The following is an 18827-nucleotide window of genomic DNA, read 5'->3' as shown; positions in this document are numbered from 1 at the left end:
GAAATTCTTTAGTATTTATAAGATTGTAAAAGGATCTGAAGATCACAAAGTTTGGGAACCACTGGTCTAATGGATCAAGGGTTCAACTTGGAGTCAGCAGACACCTAGCTGATTGTTCTGGGGGCCCAAAGGTGAATTATGGGCTAACATCCTGAGAAGCATCAAGAATATGCTACAAAGGCTCGGTGAGTTTTGGTAGATTCAGCAATATATATTCAGTATCAACTGTGCAAAAACAAAATGGAACAGTCCTTGCCCCTCAAGAAGTTTCCACTCTCTCAGGAGAAAAACATCCAAATAAGGAATATGCTCTCTTCACACCTATCTCTGATAATCACTAGTTTCCTTCAAAGCTAATAATAACAGTAAATGCCATTTATCGAGTACTTTAAGTTTTGAAAAGTGGTTTATAAATGTTATCTCATTTTTATCCTCATAACAACCTTGGAAGATAAGTACTTCTATTTATTATTTCTCCCATTTTATAGATGAGGAAATTTAAGGTGAATTCTTTAGGAAACTATAGAGAATTTAAATGACTGACAGGATCAAACAGCTAGTAAGCAGTCAAGGTCAAATTTGAACTCAGATCTTCTTTTTTTGGTGGGGGCTGGGGAGGAAGAAGAGGCATCTTAAGAAAATAAATTGCCCTCAAAGAGTCTTCATTTTATCATATATATATATATGTATATATATATATATATATGTCTATTCTACACACACAGACACATAATAGAGGGATTACTATTGAATTTTATTGATAGGAGGAAGTACCAGATTGAAAAACTTCCTCTGCTCATCTAGATGAGCATTTTTTTTTCCTATCATTTCTAGTCTTAGAGAACTGCTTATGGCACTGACAGATTGCCTTGGGTCACATACTTAGTACATGTGAGAGGCAGAATTAGAATTTAATTTTTCATGTAATTGAATGGACTGTGGACATACTCAGTAAAGGCATCATGTGGAAGCCAGTGTTTAAACTGAATCTTGATAAAGGTAAGAAGGAAGAATTTTATATATAATATATATATATATATAATTTACATATATATATGGGCCAAGGATAATCAATCAATCATTTAATGGATCAACGCTTCTTAAACACCTCTTCTTTGTCAGGCACTGTACTAGGCACTAGAAAGTTCAAAGAAAAAATGCTTGAGGATGATAGAATGGATAGAATGGTGGATGCTGGGAAATATAAAAGAACAGAAGAATTAGAATCTACCTGCCAACTTTGATTAGGTGTGTGACCTTGGATGAGTCAGCTTGGAGCCTCCCTATCAGTAGAAGGAGACTAGTAATCTTTGTCCTACCTTCACCCCCTGTGGGGAGGCTCACATGAGCTCATGAATGTAAAGGACTTTTGGAAGCCTTAAAAGCCTATAGAAACCCTGGCTCTGACTATCCCTTCTTTCTCCAAGTTCCATGCTTTCTTCACTTTCCTCTGAATTTCCCTTGCTCCATCTGAGCTCCAAGCCAAAAGCGATTTGCATTTCCACAGCTATCACAGAAAGTGTCCCATTAGCAGAGCAAGGGAGCCCCACACAAGTAGCTGAGTTGGCGATTTTAGCTCTTAGAGCAACCAGCTGCATTTCCCTTTGGGCCCTAACTTTCTCACTAGCTGAGAGTTCTTTGCTGGGCCTGTTCCTGACAGCTCTCAACCAGGAATGGGAAAAGACCAGCTCCACAATCTTCTCTTTGGAAATAAATGGACCTCTAAGCCACTTCTATGACATTAAGCTTGCTTTGGGGTGATAAGAGGAGAAAGCGGGTTATTTCATCAGTATTGGGAATTTCCAGGGTGGAAATTTCCTCTATCAATTCAGATGAACAATCCTCTAATTTGTAGTATATAAATTATATATAGTATATAAATATACTATATATAGTATAGAAATGAATCGCCAGAGACATTGAGAAACTAAGTGAGCTGTCCAGGGTCATTTAGCTAGTATATATCAGAGGCAGGATTTGTATACTTCCCAACTTACTATTTGTGATATATGGCCAGCTATGACATTAAGTTAAAAGGAGTAGAATCTCTGGGAAGCTTCAAAGTGTCCTTTGTTTAAAAAAAATTTTTTTTAAAGAAGCAGTCAGAATTAAATGATTTGCTCAGCATCACACAGCTAGTAAATGTCTGAGACTAGATTTGAACTCAGGTTCTCCTGACTCACTTCACTGTATTGCTCCTGAAGGCCATTGTTATCCCTTCAAATAGAAGAAGATAGGAACTATTTTCTGCGGGGAAGCAAAGAAAAATGGGATCAATGAGTCTTTCTTTCAGACTTGATCTCTTTCAGTGAAACAAGCCTTCTGAATTTAATCAGGCTTTTAAAGAACCTGCTAGCTCAAAACCCTATGATCCTAAGAACACCCCAAATAAACAGAGATTTTGACAATAATCTGGAAGAAGAGAGAAGTTAAGAAAATGGTGCCAGAAAAGTAGGGATCAGAATTGAAATCTCAGAATAGTCAAGAATTAGGGGTCTTAGAGACTTGGGTTCTAGCCCTAGCTGGACCACTCAAGGGTATAGCATTAAGTTCTCTTAGCTCTAGAGAGACATGTGGAAAAAGAGAAAAACAGTAGGTCAGGCTTGGTACAAAAGAGATCTTAGTAAGAAAGAAATGAGAGTTTGGGATCATGTTCCACATCTTCAAATTATTCAAGATCCAAATAAGTAAGGCTCATTTCCTTCTCTCTTTCAAACCAATCATGTGACACATGTGGCCCTCCCTTTGTGTAGGTCTCCCTCACCCAAATTCCAATTCCACTTTACTGTGGAGAAAACTCAACATTATTTACGGCTCAGTCAGGAAGACTTGAGTTCAAATGTAGCTTTAGATATTTACCATCTGTGTAACTCTGAGCAAGTCACTTAATCTCTCTGCCTGATTAATTTAATGTTAAAAAGGGATAATATTAGCGCCATCTTCCAGGGTTGCTTCCAGAGTAAAACACTTTGCAAACCTCACTCTGCCTTAGAGCCTAATTTCTAATGAGAAAGATCATTCACCTTTCTCACTTCTTTTAGCTTCTTATTTCTCTTCCTTGGCACTCCAATAGCTTTTTTCTTAAAGCTTATTTTTAGGCTCATATCCAAGGGCTCCTCAAAATGGGGAGAAGAAAGATACTCATTGTTAAATCTGAATCGGATATGGGACAGGTATTTATTTCTTACACTCAGAAGAAATACTTAATGTAAAGACTCCCAATCCTCCTTTGACAGAAAGACTTAAACAAGATGCAATAACAACTTCTATTATACTCTTTTAAGAAGCTATATATAAACCTCATCTACACAGAAAGCATTTTGGATAACTATGGAGCAGGAAGTTTATATTTATGATACTTTGATTCATTACCTGAGGATACTAATTTTCAAATGAAATATTATTATATAATATTTAATATAATATAATAAATAATAATTATATAATAATAAATAATATTGTCCTATTAAAGAAGGATAAGAGCTAGACCTGTGATTTCACTACCATAGAAAATTCCTTCTCTTAATTAAAACAGCTCAGTATTTTTTTTTTTTTTTGCTTAAGACCTTGAGATTGCCTCACCTAGACTTACATCGCCAATAAGTGTCACAAGCAGATTTGAACCCAACTTAGCTCTGTAGAGATCCACTACTCCTCTCCAATGCTTTCAAAGCACTTTTCCAAATGTTAGCATGTTATATGAATGCCAGAGAGAATAAGCCTTCAAAAATAACTCCCTGCTGAACTCTTGCTTGGAAGGAGAGAACCCGAGCAGTGCTATTATAAAAGGGTTGGGGCATTGGCACTTGTCAGAGCAATTTGTCTTGAAACTCATCAAAGCAGAAAAATAATTTAAGGACAGAGATCTCTTTTAGAGAGCAGCTCCCACCTTGCTAAGCATTCCAGCCTGAAAAAAAAGTGCTGGGTTAGGAACACCTGTGAAAACCTGTGAAAATCTGACTCCGATGTGAAGAAAACAATTTTAATTAAGTTGTTTTTTGAGTGTTTCACTGGAAACTAAGGGCTAGTTTTTTCATCTTTTTAAATCTGGGAGGAACTCTTATTTTCATCTTTTTGACCATCTTGGCCTTTAAATCTCAGAATCTGGCCTAAGGCTTTTGAGAAAAGAAGGCTAAGTTTGGAGGTTTCCACCTACAAAGGACCTTAGAAGTCACCTAGTTCAACCCTCCCTCATTTTACAAATTGGAAAACTGAAGGACATAAAAGTTGTAGCATCTTAGATCTAGAAGGAACCTCAGAGGACAGCAACCTATTTTATAGATGAGAAAATTGGGAGTTTGGATCCAAGGTAGTAAATATTAGAGGTTGAATTTGAACTCGTGTCTTCTGACTCCAATGTTCATTTTACTTTGTCATACTGTCTCTGATTGTCAGATCAATGATGAGGAGAATGGATCAAAGATCAAGGAGACTGGAAATAAAGAGATAGATTAAGAAGTGATTATAATGATCTAGGTGAGAGACGATGTGGCCTTTGGTCATGAGAAGCCATGTTAGACTTGAGGACATGTTCAAGTCTTGCCTCAGACACTTACTAGCTCTGTGACCATGGACAAGTCTCTTAACTAACTTAGTTTCCTTATCTGTAAAATAGGGAAGACCATATCACCCACATTCCAGGGTTGTTGTGAAAATCAAATAAGAAAAATTGTAAGGCACTTTGTAAACCTTCAAGTGCCAGCTTGGAGAAATGCTAAGTGAATGTATGAATACTAGCCACACTTTTACAGGCAGGGAAACTGAGTCCCAGACAGATCATAGAATAATAGGTTTGGAGACAGATAAAGATCTTAGAGATGATCTAGTTTAGTCTCCCCATTTCACTGAGGAGGAAACTGAGCTCTAGAGAGAAGCCCATGGTTACACTGGTAATTAAGACACTTATTAGGCAGGTGTGCGACTGCAAGCAAATCACTTCCCTCTTTTGGCTTTCATTTTCCTCCCTTTCAGAACGAGAGAGTTGGACCAGATAATCCCTAAAGACCCTCTGAGCGTGATGATTCTCTGCAGACAGCTTCTCAATTTAAACCCCTCTTCAGCAGTATCAAAACCCCCAACAAAGCAGGATTTTCAAGCATGAACTCCAGAAGGTGCTATTGATAGGAATTCCCTTCTTTCCTTGAAGCCTTCCTTCCTCCCTCTCAGAGGATACATAGCCACCTTTCCCAATTGCAAACTTGGCCCTGTTTCTCCAGGCTGATCCTCCTTAAGCAATCATTTGAAGGGATAATGCTGAGGAAATGATGAAAGCTGTTTCCATTTTAATAGTCTAAGGCATGAGTCATAAAATGAGGCTCTCGTGGGGGGAGAGAAAGGAGAGGAGAAGAAAGAGCGAGGAAAGGGAGATTCGGAAGCAGGAGGGATGAGGGAATGGAGGGAAGGAGAGAAGTGATGGAGGGAGAAATGGGAGCAAAGGAAGAGAGAGAAGAAAGGGGGAACCATGGGGAAGAGGGGAGGGGGAGAAAAATGAGGATGTGGGAAAGAAGGAGGAAGGAAGGAGTAAAGGGAAAAAAGAAGGGAAGAAGAAAATGGGGATGAGAAAGGGAGAAAAGAGAAGAAAAGAGAAATGGGAGAGAAAGAAGAAAGAAGGAGGGAGAGAAAAAAAGAGGGGAGGAAAGGAAGAAAGGAAGGCTGGGATGTGAGACTGGAAAGAAGAAAGAATAGGAATTTAGTTTTGTTTAAAGCGATTTCCATCCTTCAATCCTCTTTTAATGGGGTGTCAGTAGGCGTTTAATATCATAGCCACAGTAATTCAGCTCTTCTAGTAATTTGTTCTTATAGACTAGCTCTAAACATGGTCCTGTGACCCTAAATGCAGAACTGAAAAGATATTAGGCTGGCAGGCTCATTTCCTTTTTCCACTAATTACCCACTCAATCAAGCACTTATGAAGAGCTGGTTATGCACTCATTCCAAGGCCAACAAATTAGTACCTATATACTCATATCCCTCTCATCTGCTAAACTGGGAGTTCCTTGAAGATGAACACAGATCTCTGAAATGTCTTTGTACTCCTAGCACCTACTCCACTGTCTTGAACAATCTTTTTGGAGGGAACGAGGAAGCCCAGATCTGTGATTGTCTTGGTTCAGAGAACTCCCAGGGAGAAAACTCTCTCTACCAATACAGATCACCATCTGCTCCATAACCCAGAGTCACAGAGAGTTGACATAGAGATGGGAGGTAAAGGTATTTATTTACCTAGGCTCACACAGCTATGACATGTTAGAGATGGTCCCCGACCCAGATCTACCAAGGACAGTTGTCTAAGAGGTGCTGAAAAAATGTTGCATCCAGACCTGCAGAGGTCAAGATCCAAAAAGCCAAAAGAGAGGCTTTGTATGCAATAGGCACTTAATATATGCCTGCTGGATTAGGGATGCAATTGTTTTTCATTATGTAAACCATAATGGGAAAGACAAAGAGAAGACTCTGTCCTTGTCTCCAGGAAACTCATGATTCAATTGGGGATATGATCCCTACCCACAAAATATTTACAACTGTTAAAGCAATAGTTGCTTTTTTGAAAGATCTACAAGACAAATGTTTAAACTACCTGAGAGAAAACCCTTTAGGAGTTCACATTTCTATCCAGACAGCTAACATATTCATTTCAAGTCATTCATGTGTTTTAAAGTTAGTCTCCCTAAGAAGTTGCTTAAACAGACTATGTAATGTTAGAATGATAAGGTATCTATTTTATTTTTTTATTAGAGCTTTTTATTTACAAGTTATATGCATGGGTAATTTTACATTGACAATTGCCAAACCTTTTGTTTCAATTTTTCCCCTCCTTCCCTCCACCCCCTCCCCCAGATGGCAGGTTGACTAATACATGTTAAATATGTTAAAATATAAATTAAATACAATACAAGTATACATGTTAAGGTATCTATTTTAATAGGCAATATTTATCAATCTAATCATTAAACTGCCATTTAGCTCTTTGGGAAAGTCTTTACCCTTCTCTGGGTCACTAGTCTCCCTAATGGTAAAATAAGAGAGATTCCTAAGGTCTTCCAACTCTGGATTTTATGATGCTAATTGGTCTTGGAGTCAGGAAGGTCTGATTTCCAATTCTGCTTCTGACACTTACATACTATGTGGCTTAACCTTAATGGATCTCAGTTTCCTCATCTTTAAAATGGGCACAATAATATCTGTAGTGCCGACCTAGTCAGTAAGTTTCAAAGAGATCATGGATGTAGACTAGGAATCATCGTTGGAGACCATTTGGTCCAACTTCCTTGATTTTAGAAGGCGAGTCCCAGAAAAGAAAAGAGATGTAAATCCAAGACCTTTCACTCTAAAGACATTTTCCTCCCCCACAGTACCTTCTGTTAACACATCAGGCTAATTTTAAAGTATTACAGAAGTATTGTAATTATCACTATATTATATGAAAATTACAAACTACATTTCATTCATTTTTTTTTAAATCTCCAAACATTTCCCTAGTGTAAAATCTCAATTAATGGGGCTTTACTGTAACAATAAGAAAAAAAACAGCCACCATGGATGAACAAACACAGTTCCTTTCTTTCAAGTGGCTGAAACCATTTCACATCATGTTATCTCGTCCCACTCTTACGCCATCTTTGTGAAACTACTCTAACAGATACATTTGTCAGATGACCACAGAAAAGCGTATTGTCTTGCTCAATATTCCCCAGTAGGTCAGTGGCTGGGCCAGGTTCCTGAAACGAAGAGTCTGAGTCATAATCTCTTTGTATCTCCACTGTATTCAACTTTTCTGTAGAGATGTTTCCCCAGAAACTGTTGTTTTCAACCTGGGTGCCTGGCATGTATGAAATCACTTAGCTCAGCGATGAGAAGCAATTGCAAGAAGAGAGAATCAAAGATTGATTCTGGGCCTTGGCATGGGACTTGCTCTGGCTCCCTTATGGATTCGAAGGAAAGTTTTACTTCATTCTAAACCCAGTCCAAGGGTGATTTAGAACACCTTCTGACAGCTTTAGGAAGGAGGCAGGCCAGACACTTGCAAACCCAAGAAATCCAATCATTTGCATGGACCCCTCTCCCCCTTCTCTCTTACGGCCTTATTTGAACTCTAACAAAAAGGCCTCTGACATTGATAGGATGCTGTCCAAAGGCACGCTCTTTCTGGCTCGCCACTCAACTGCAGAAGGCATCCCTAGCAAACTTAACTCTGTATGGGTGACAGCAAAGTCACACGATACATACACACACATTGCACATTCAGAATTTCAGCCTTCAGCTGAGCTTGTCGGGGTATCTGGGTCCTGACTGAAATGAGGAAGTCAAGAAACCAAGAAGCATATATTAAGCACCCAAAATGCCTAAAACTGCACTAAACTAGGATAAAAAGGTTAAAATAAAATGTTGGAATGCTCTGGCGACATCATTTAGCCAAGGTGGCCACCAAATGTTAAAGGGGAAGGGAGGACATTGGATTTAAATAAAGAAGAATCATCTTCTCTTTCTTTTCCTTATCTTATGAATGTACACTATAGTGGGAGATCTAGAATGCCCTATGTTATCCTTTGGTTTGATTGAATGCTGATCACTAACAAAGAAGAACAAGATAAATTCAACCATCATCCAAAGACCACTTTCCAGTGGGTCACTAAGTAGAAACTAAAGTCCTTTAGGATCATGGGATCCAGAGCTAGAAGGAACTTTACAATATTTTGCAGACTAACTTGCTTTTTTACAGATGAGGAAACTGAGTCTGAGAATGTATGCTACAATGGAAAGAATGTGATTTGGAATCAAAACATCTAAGTTTAAATTAGGCATTTTTCCTTCTCTGGGCTTTAGTTTTTTCATCTGTAAATTGAGGTAGTTGGATGATATTGCACTGAAAGTCTAAGTCTCTGACACTACAAGAATTTTGGTTTCATCACTACAAGAGCAAGATAAGAACTTTTCTCATTTAGGGTTAAAAGAGTATTTCAGTATCATCCAGTTGTTCAGTTGTTTTGAGTCGTATCCTACTCTCTGTGACCCTTTGGGGTTTTCATGGCAAAAATATTGGAGTGGTTTGCCATTTCCTTTTCTAGCTCATTTTACAGATGAGGAAACTGAGTCAGACAGGAGCTTGTTTGGAATCCCACAGCTAGTGAGTTTCTAAAGCTGGATTTGAACTCATAAAAGTGAGCCTTACTTACTTTAAACCTGCAATCCTAGCTGCCCACCCACCTGGTCCAATCCCCTTATTTTACAGATAAGGAAACTGAGGTTCAGAGACAGAAAGTGTTTTCCTTAAGGCTGCATGAGTAGTAATCGGCAGAGCTTTACTCTGTACCCAAGCCCTCTTTCTTTGCAGACTTCTGTTCATCATCTCACTCTGCCCTTGATGAAGCCAGACCTCGGCTGCCCTTCACCAAGTCCCAAGGGAACTTTTGGGACTGGCTGTTTAGGAACAAAAGTGGGGGAAGGCTCATTTTTAAGAGACACTTTTCAGATCCTGTTTCATATTTCAGATTGGACCAGACAAGCGATCCAATGGGAATTGAATGAGTCAGAAGATTAGAATGGGATGTATAGTCTTTAATCTTCAGACTGTTGGGTAGGATCCAGACCAAACTGATATTAAAAAAAAAAAAAGGAGAAGGAAAGAAAGGAAGAAGGGAAAGGAGAAAAAAAGACTTTGTGATTTGATTACAAAAAACAAAACAAAAAAGAATCAAGGGACTTCAAGCAGTGATCTCAGTATTTCAGTCTTGTCCCTTGCTACCAGGTGTCCCATCCCTGGGGTTCCTCATAGACACAGTTCTCAGTAGAGAGATCTGGGGTAGAATCATCATGGAACCAGCTCTCCCCTCTCACCTCTCCCACTCTCTCTGCTGAAGAGCTCTGTTAGGGAAACTACAGGAGATGGCACAGGGGGAAAAATAGGGGGGAGGGAGGAAGGGCCATGGCCACCCACAGTGTCATTCCTGGGTTCTGATTAAAGAGCAAAATGCTGGTACTGACATTCTCCTTTTCCCCGAGACCCAAATTTGTTTTGACTTTTTGGCGGAGGGAGGGCTCAGGTTTCACGGGAATGGTCCTGGACGCTGCTGCTTTTTCGACTCACGACCTAAAGCTGCTTGGCTGTGCTCCCCCCCCCCCCCTTAGTCAAATGCACAGAGAGGGCAATTTCCAAAGTGACATTGCTATGGATCAGGGTTGCACAACAAGATTATGTCAGCCTTCGGTTGGGAGTCGGGCTGTTGAGCAATTGCCACTTGGAAGAGAGAGGTCACACAGAGAAACCTGTCCAGCAGTTCTAAGAATTTTATATCTTTAAAAAATATTCAATATATTTCTTTATGTGCTAAGGCCCGGGTCTTTCCAAACCCCTGTTACTGTTTTTCCAGAAATCTCTAGTGAACTTGGAATCAGAAAATCACTTTCCCCTGACAGGCTAAGGAGTCATTGGGAGCTTTATTACAATCTTACAATCTACACTAAAATCAGGAGAGGGAAAATGAAAAGGCCTATGGGGGAGGGAGGAAGAACGGGCTTCTCTGGAGATTCTCTCCTCTCTATGCTCTTATTTCTCCTACTCCATAAAGCCTCCACTTTGGGCTTTGATAAACTCCATTTTAATTTTATCCATTTTTCTTTAGGATCTACCTGGGTACCTTCCATTTTCCTGGAAGTAGGGGATAGGAATAAGGGGAGGGATAAAGATTGGTTCTGTGATTTCCTTTGTTTGGGGAACTACCAGAAGAAATTCCTTCTACTAATGTAGTTCAACAACTGCTCTGAACTTAGAGAGTTTCTGAGAGTCCTAAAAGTGACATACAGCCAGCACATGGCAGAGATAGAAGTGCTGGGAAGACAAAAAAAATCAGTCAGTTCTCGATGACTTATATTTTGTGGTGGTGGTAGGGGGAACATAACTTGTACAACCATAAATAAGTATAAAATTTATGTGATAAACACAAAGTGATTTTGGGGGTGTGAATTAATATCTGAGGGAGTTAGAAAACTCACTATGCTTTAGTGAGTTGATGAGGATGAGGAAACTGAGTCTGAGAGTGATCAAATGGATTATCTTTGGGAACAGGCAGTGTCTACAATGGGAAGAACATGATTTGAAATCAAAACATCTGAGTTCAGATTTAGGCTCTTCTGTTAACTGCGTGTGGGAGACTTTGTAAAAAACAGAACTTGGCCTGGACTTTTAAAGGAATTAAGGTTTCAAAATTCAGAGAAAGAGGGAGACAATGGCAGACAGGGGACACAACTTGGGTAGAGATTCAGACATGGGGGATAAAATTTCATATGCAGGAAATAATGAGTAATGAAATTTGACTATGAGGAGAACTAATGTGTAATTAGTCTAGAAAGTCTGGTTAAAGTCAAAGATTTTAAATGTTAAACAAAAGTATTTGTATTTTATCATAGAGACAATAGGGACTCACAGTAGTTTCTGGAGCAGGGGAATGATGGAGTTAGTCCTGTGCTCTGTTGGTATGAAGACAAAGGCCAGATACTGGAAAACCATCTATGATTTTGCATAATCTTTTAACAGTGAAACTACAGAGAGTCCAGGAAGGGAGTAAAACCAGAGCTTGCTTGCTTCCCTTCTCCCTCGTTTTATCAGGAAGCATATATTGGCTATTTGGCCATTGTCCTCATGTTCAGTCTACTACCATCATCTCGGGAGGAATGGAGGAAGTCTTTTAAGATGGGAGATTGTTGCCATCTTTCTTTCTGGCCTTAGCTGAAATGAGTCATGGACATTAGCAAAGAACAAGGAAGGAATCAACTTCACCCATTCTTGACCAAAACCCCCCAAGTTAAGACTTGAAGGGAAAAGGGCCTTGAATGTGTCACAAGCTAGTAGTCCTCAGCAGCGACATCTCCTGACCACTGCTTTCTGGGAAGAAAGGAGAGCTAAGCATGATGGTGTGTGCTTCTGATCCCAATGACCAAGGAGGAGAAGCTAGCAGCTCTTGAGCTCCAAAGTTCTGAGCTTAAATGGCCCTCACCAATTGTGTATCCACACTCAGTTTTGCAAATGATGATGCTCAGGGAGCTGAGTTCCACCAGGTCATCTAAGGAGGGATGTAATGGCCCAGATGGGAAATGGAGCAAGTCAACTTCCCATGTGGATCAATAATGCGATTAGGCCTGTGAATGCATTTCTAACTTGGGGGAGATGGGAAGACCTAATAGGAAGGAAGGAAGAAAGGAAGGAAGGAAGGAAGGAAGGAAAGGAAAAAAGAAAAGAAGGAAAGAAAAGAAGGAAGGAAGGAAAGAAAAGAAGGAAGGAAGGAAAGAAAAAAGGGAAAGAAAGCAAAGGAAGGAAAAATTTAAATACCATGAAACTCTGCTTCTCTCTATTTTTTACCCCATCACATTCATTAATAAGAAATGTTTATTATGGACATATACAGTTATGGTGCCCTTTGGACCACCCTGAAGTAGAGCATGTAGGACTCTCAGAGCACTCTCTGACTATTTTGAATTAATTATCACCTCGGATTTTTCTTTTGTGGGAAAGTTTTAGTGATATTTATGTAAATTGTACTTGACCTTCCGCTTTGCCAGTCAATTGACAGTCTCACTGTCAATTCCCTGCCCTGCTTAGTCTTCTGTCCTCTACATCAGGATCCTCAGTCTTCCCAATATCCTGACTACCTTCCTCTGAATGGACTCTAGATGATCCATTTCCCTCTTCTTTTTAAAACCAGACCTTTGGTTTCATCAAGATAGAGAACTCCATATACCAGTGCAGATCAGAAACTTTCCTGTAACTGAAAGTTGAGGAGAGTTGCCTTGCATGCTAAGAGGCTAAACAGCTTATCTGTTGTCATATAGACAAGCTATGTTAGAGGCTAAATTTGAACCCACGTCTTCTTGAGTCCAACTCCAAACTTCTCTAGTTACTTGACCTTCCTGGTACTCAATTTCCACATATATAAAATTAGGAGACTAGACTAGATGGTCTCGTAGCGTTCTCCCATCTCTAGAATCTATGATTCTTATTATCCATTATGTTTCCCATATTATCCATCAAAATTTAGATATTGACTCAGTTATATAATCTACAAGGTAATAGATAACTCCAGATGTAACTAGGGCAGGGCAATCATGTCTTTGACCCAAGGCATAGAAATTTAAAGGTTACAAAAAATATATCACATGAACTTGTCAGCTCGAAGTTACTAGAGTAACATCTCATTGAAGTGAATATTTCTAAATAACTTCTTGTATTATTTTCCATCTCTGAATTCCAAAACTAATTAGAGTATGTTTTTTTTTGCTTCTTGCTCAGCATGCCAATATTGCTAGCTCCAATAAAGCAGGGAGACATTAAGCAAAAGTTTCAAAAGCAACACCAAATTCTAATCTCAAAAGGTGAGAAGCTCAAGTTGATCTTGAATTTTCTTGCATCTATTTTGTACATTTGTGTTGTCCTGGTAAAATGTAAACTTCTTTCAAAGTCTCTGCCATATGATAGGTTCTTACTGACTATTTGTTAATTTGTTAACAAATTGTGGGAAAAGCACAGGATATGGAGTTAGAAAGGACATAGATTTGAATCCTGCCTCTGTCACTTACTAGCCACATGACTAGTGAAAAGTCGAAGCCTCAGTCTTCTCATCTGTAAATTGGGGATAAACTTTTTTCCACTCAATGCTCAACTAAGAATAAGTTATGTGTGTAGAAATATCAAATATTATTCTTTGGGGAGAAAGTCTGAGGGAAAAATGACAGATCACTTCTGAAGGAGAAAAGAAGTTTCTAACAATATTTTGTCAGTAAGTAATCCCCTCTTTCTAATTCAACTTTAGGCTTCCTCTAAGTGTTAATCTGACAACCAAAGAGTAACTAATGAGGTTGTAACTCATACCAATGGTTTGGTTTGTTATGTTTCTCAGTAGTAAATTCCCCATGTGGTCATGGCCTTCTAAACAATTGTCCAGATTCTAGGAGTCATGTGGACACCAAAGACAAATAGCCAATTAACCCTTTTCCCTTCATTAGTGTTTGGCAGAATGTAGGGACGGCTGGGCATGAATTGTCCTTAGCCATGTGATGTCAGTCTGGTGAAGGCTGCTGTGACCCAGAAAATAGTATTAGTGGCCCAGCTCTGGGCAGAGCTGCATCTCACAAATGGGGCATCTGAGCTCTAGGCAAAAGAGAAGGCTGAAATTTCCATCACTTGCTGCCGTCCACTCTAGAACGTCTCCTAGTCGGGCCTGTACCTGCATTTCTAGCTTCCTTCATTTGGGTTCATTCTGGTTCCTTGGATCAGTACTTGATGCCTTAGACTCCCATGTCTAACATTTTTAGAGCAAGCGACTGGCACTGAAATACTTGTAGATCCACTGGTCTCCCACTCCTACAATTTCAAAAGACCCTTCCTAGGATCCTTATGTTAACAGCAATATTTGCTATTGGTCCATCTTGATGGAATCTAATATGAGGCAGAGTAAGAGGCAGAATTTAGAATTTTTTCCCCTAAAAGGCAGCTTCCCCCGGCCCTCCAGATCTTTATTCTAGCCAAGGTCCAGGCCAGCAGATCAAATTCAGTTCTTGTTGTAATATTCTAGGAAGGGTATTGTCAAGGCAACATGGCTTTCTAATAGATAGGGAGCTGAGCTCAGTGTCAAGAAAATCTGGGTCCAAATCTGGACTTAGACTCTTATGGTTTTTGTGATTTTGACCTTAGTTTCCTCATCTGTAAAGTGTGGGAGTTGGATTACATTGGTAGTTCTAAAACTTTTTGATTTCTGGACCCCTTTATGTTCTTAAAAAATTATTGAGGATGCCAAAGAGCTTTTGCCTATCAATATTTAATCTGTCATAAGTCAAAAAGCTTTGATATTATTATGAAAATAATTTTGATCTCATGGACCTCTGATAGGGCTTGGGAGTCCTAAGGGGGTCCTTGGACCTTACTTTGAGAACCACTAGACTACATAGCCTTTGATATCTCTTGCCATTTTCGATTTGTGATTTAATTAATCACAACTCCTCAAGGTCTCAATTCCTTCATCTGTAAAATGAAGGGGTTAGACTAGATGGTCTCAGATTCTTTCCAGGTTTAGAGCTAGAATCCCATGATCTAATTCATGGGAGCCTGGCCTAGATATCCTAGACAGCTTCCATCCGAAAAGCTCATATTCAATATACCTCAATTCCCCCAAGAATCTTATTTGGCTACAGAGTTTTTCATTCATTACTTTCAACCTCCTTGGAATGCCGATATCTTCCTAACCCAGATTTTCCTGCACTTCATCCCAACCGTCTTCCACCTGTTTATAAGCATCCTAAGACTCAGGTTATATCATTTATAGAGTTTCTATAATTATCTGTGACTTTGTAGTGGTCTAGTAGGAGCATTTATGCAAAACCAAATTACACCCACTTCTTTCCAGTCTATTCAGTTAGTTGGTTTGTACTGTCTTGTGGCTGTTAGATAATTACGGAACTTTCTCCTTTGCATTGAAGCCTGGTAACCTCCTATCCCTCTCTCCCTTCCAGGAAAGCAAAGTAGCCATGTTTTCCTTCCTTCCTTTCTTTCCTTCCTTCCTTTCCTTTCTTTTGTCTTTTCTTCCTTCCTTCTTTTCTTCCTTCCTTCCTTCCTTCTTTTCTTTCTTCCTTCCTTCCTTCTTTTCTTTCTTTCTTCTTCTTTCCTTTTCTTTCTTCCTCCTTTCTTTCCTCCCTTCCTTCCCTCCCTCCCTCCCTAGAATTGAACTCCCTTAATTACTAGATAAAATCATTCTCTCTCCACATCTCTTATAGATTATATCTTTTGGGAACAGAAGATGGTCCCCGGAAGACCCATCTAGAACCCTACATGGTAACCACTAGAAGGTAGAACAATAACTTGAAGAATTGAAGCCATATTACTTTCCTCAGTTCAGTGTGTAAACTCCTTGAGGACAGGGATTATCTTATTTAAGCCTTTGGATCTTGAATCCACATTGTAGGACTCAATAAACTTGTTGATTGATTGATTAATTATCATGAGATCATTGTACCACCAGCACCTACAGTTTATTGCTTAGGATTGTATCTATGACTATGGTCAGGGAGATTTGCTAGTGTCCATCTTTTTTATTCCAGGGGAAGTTTTCCCAAAAAGTCTCTTCTGAAACTTTTAGTTTGTAACAGCTTGCAAATTATTGACTGAAACTCTCTTTTAGCTTCTCTGGACCACTTAATTTGTTCTTTCTTCCCACTCAAATCCCAGATAATTTTTTTTGTCGGATTTGAAAAACAAGAAACAACATTAGAAACCTGCTAAAAGTGACTAGTAAAGTCACTGAATTAGGGGTAGGACACACATCCATCTATTTATTTCAAAGATAAACAATTGTCTCTCTTTACAAAGTGTTATTCTTTGGCTGTCACCAGTGGGGGCTTGTGGAGGCCTGGCAAGATCCTAAGAGCTAAAGTTGAGTTCCTGGCTCAACCACTGGCATGGAAATTGCAGCCACAGCAATTAGTGTTTCCAGTTCACAGAAGGTCAGACGATGGGGTTATCCTTGGAGCAGTTCAGTGTTACTTCCAAGGAAAATCAGGACTAAAGGGAGGAAATAAGAAGGCTTTTGCCCAATAGAGTTAGCACATGAATTGCTATTAGTTGGGTGGAATTTGCTTATTCAAAGCTTAGGTCAAAAGCTGATCTGTAACCAGAGTGGGGCAACTGGATCTCTTACCCAGCTCTTATATATAACTGAGAGAAATTATCACCTAATTAGTAATACTAATAAATAAGAATCACAGTAAAAATAATTAGCATTTATATGGCATCTTTAAGGGTTTGCAAAAAGCTGCACATATTATTATTAAGTGGACCCTCACAATAACCCTGTTAATAAATGCTATAATGATTCCCATTTTACAAAAGAGTAAACTGAGGCAGGCTGCTATTAAGTGGCTTGCTCAGAGTGGTACCACGGGTAGTAAGTGAGGCAGAATTTCAACTCATGTCTTTTTTATTTCAAAGTCCTGTGCTCTTAAACACTGCACCACTTAGCTGCCTCAACTACTGTCTTGGTATTTAACAAGAAATATAAGTTAAAATAAGAAGCTGAGCTTCTCAAACCCTCCTCCTCCATCTGCTGGCAGCTATATCATACAGCAATGGTAAGGTCTCCCTCTGGGTGAAATCCTCTCCATCTTCCTCCTTCCCTAGGGCAACCTGTGGCCTTGTGTATGATTGTAGTCATCAATAAAGATGGAGGGATGGAAGGTCTTGGACACCATCTAGGCCAGTCTTCTCATCTTACAATTCTAGAAACTGAGGCCCAGAGAAATGACATAGAGTTAACTTGTTTTGAATCTCTGTGTCTCATCAACAGAGCAGGATCTTTTCCCTGACAAAACCTTCTATCTCTAAGTCTGTGACTTCTATGATGATCTCCTTCACTCTCAAATCTGCTGGATCTAAACTAGATCTAAACTAAACTAAACTAAACTAAAACAAAAATTTCCCATCCTGGATGCAAGATTTACTAGTTCTGGTTCTGATCAAAATCTGACCCGTGTGATCCGTGTTCAGAGAAGAGAGACCAAAGCCAAACCAATCAACGGGTACCTTCTGGCCTCCACTATCCCTCAAATGACTACATTTCTTTGCCATGCCACATAGTGTTTGCTTTCTGCACTCCTTGGAGCATAAAGAGCCTGTTGCTTTGATTATAAAACCAAACTTTCCCATCATAAATCAAAACTAACTTATTGGCCAGAAAAATATTTCTGTAGCCAGTTGAGCCTGATCTCTCCTAAGAGATGAACTCCTCTGATTTTTTTTTATTTTTAAGAGTTGAATTAAGGATGGCACATACTAAGCCATACCAGATGACTTCTAGGCACTAACAGATGGGCCTCTGATGATAGAGTCAGCCCTATGTTTTTCCCTGTTGACTATGTGTTTCAAGAGTCCCTGATTTCTCTCAATCTTACCTTTTGTGCTAATGGAAATTTCCATAATTGTGTACAAAGTTACCCTCATTAGAATGTGAGCTCTGTCCTTGAGGACAGACATATATATGTGGGTATGTGTGTGTGTGTGTGTGTATATATATATATATGTATGTATGTATGTATTTACCTTTCTTTAGATCCCCAAGAGCTTAGCACAGTACCTGGCAGAAAATAAGCACTTGATAACTTGCTGATTGACTTAGAATATTAATATATTTTATAATTTTTCAAGAGTATGTGTGTGTGTGTGTGGGACCTATGGTCTGCCTGTATAAAGGTAAAGCTGAATGATGTCTATTGAATGACCCCATCATAAATTTCACCTTGATATTTTAGTATGTGCTCAATAGAAGGAAGCAGGGATTAATAGAATATATCAAAATCCCTTGGGAAAGATGGCTAACCAAGTCAAAAATATACCCACACAAATTTCAGGGAGGAATAATAAAGGGAATGCAATTAATTGATAAATACAGATTATCTCAGCATTGGAAGAGTTTTCTCAAGTCATATATAATCCCACCTAACCCTCCAGGAGTTCCCCTCCATCTCATCGCCAATCAGTGGTCATTTAATTTTTGCTCAAAGACTTCCAGTGCTGAGGAACCTACCATCTCCCTAGCAAGCCTGTTCCACTTAGGGCACCCTCTCCATCCAAGACAGAGTCATCCCTTTAATTGGGGCCATTTGTTCAGGCTTGGCAAATTTGAAAGTGAAAAGGTTGGATCCATAGGAAGGAACATGCAGAAAATGGTTTCAATATGATCTTGTTTTTGCACTCGATACCCATCGATTGAGGGGACTCAGCCAAAAACAATGAGAAAACCAGCCAACCCTAGTCTTACATTTTGACTGTATTAGATAGAGTCACAGCTGAAGTT

General features: G+C 39.3%; 1 protein-coding gene across 6 annotated transcripts in view; it reads right to left on the bottom strand.

The window, feature by feature from the left end:
* IGF1 (insulin like growth factor 1) overlaps positions 1-18827 on the bottom strand; it is a 127795-nt gene that overhangs the window by 69731 nt on the left and 39237 nt on the right. The gene's annotated exons all lie outside the window — the stretch shown is intronic.

Source organism: Sarcophilus harrisii, chromosome 5 (assembly GCF_902635505.1).
Source record: "Sarcophilus harrisii chromosome 5, mSarHar1.11, whole genome shotgun sequence".
Taxonomy (NCBI): Eukaryota; Metazoa; Chordata; class Mammalia; order Dasyuromorphia; family Dasyuridae; genus Sarcophilus; species Sarcophilus harrisii.
This window is presented reverse-complemented; position numbering and strand designations above follow the sequence as displayed.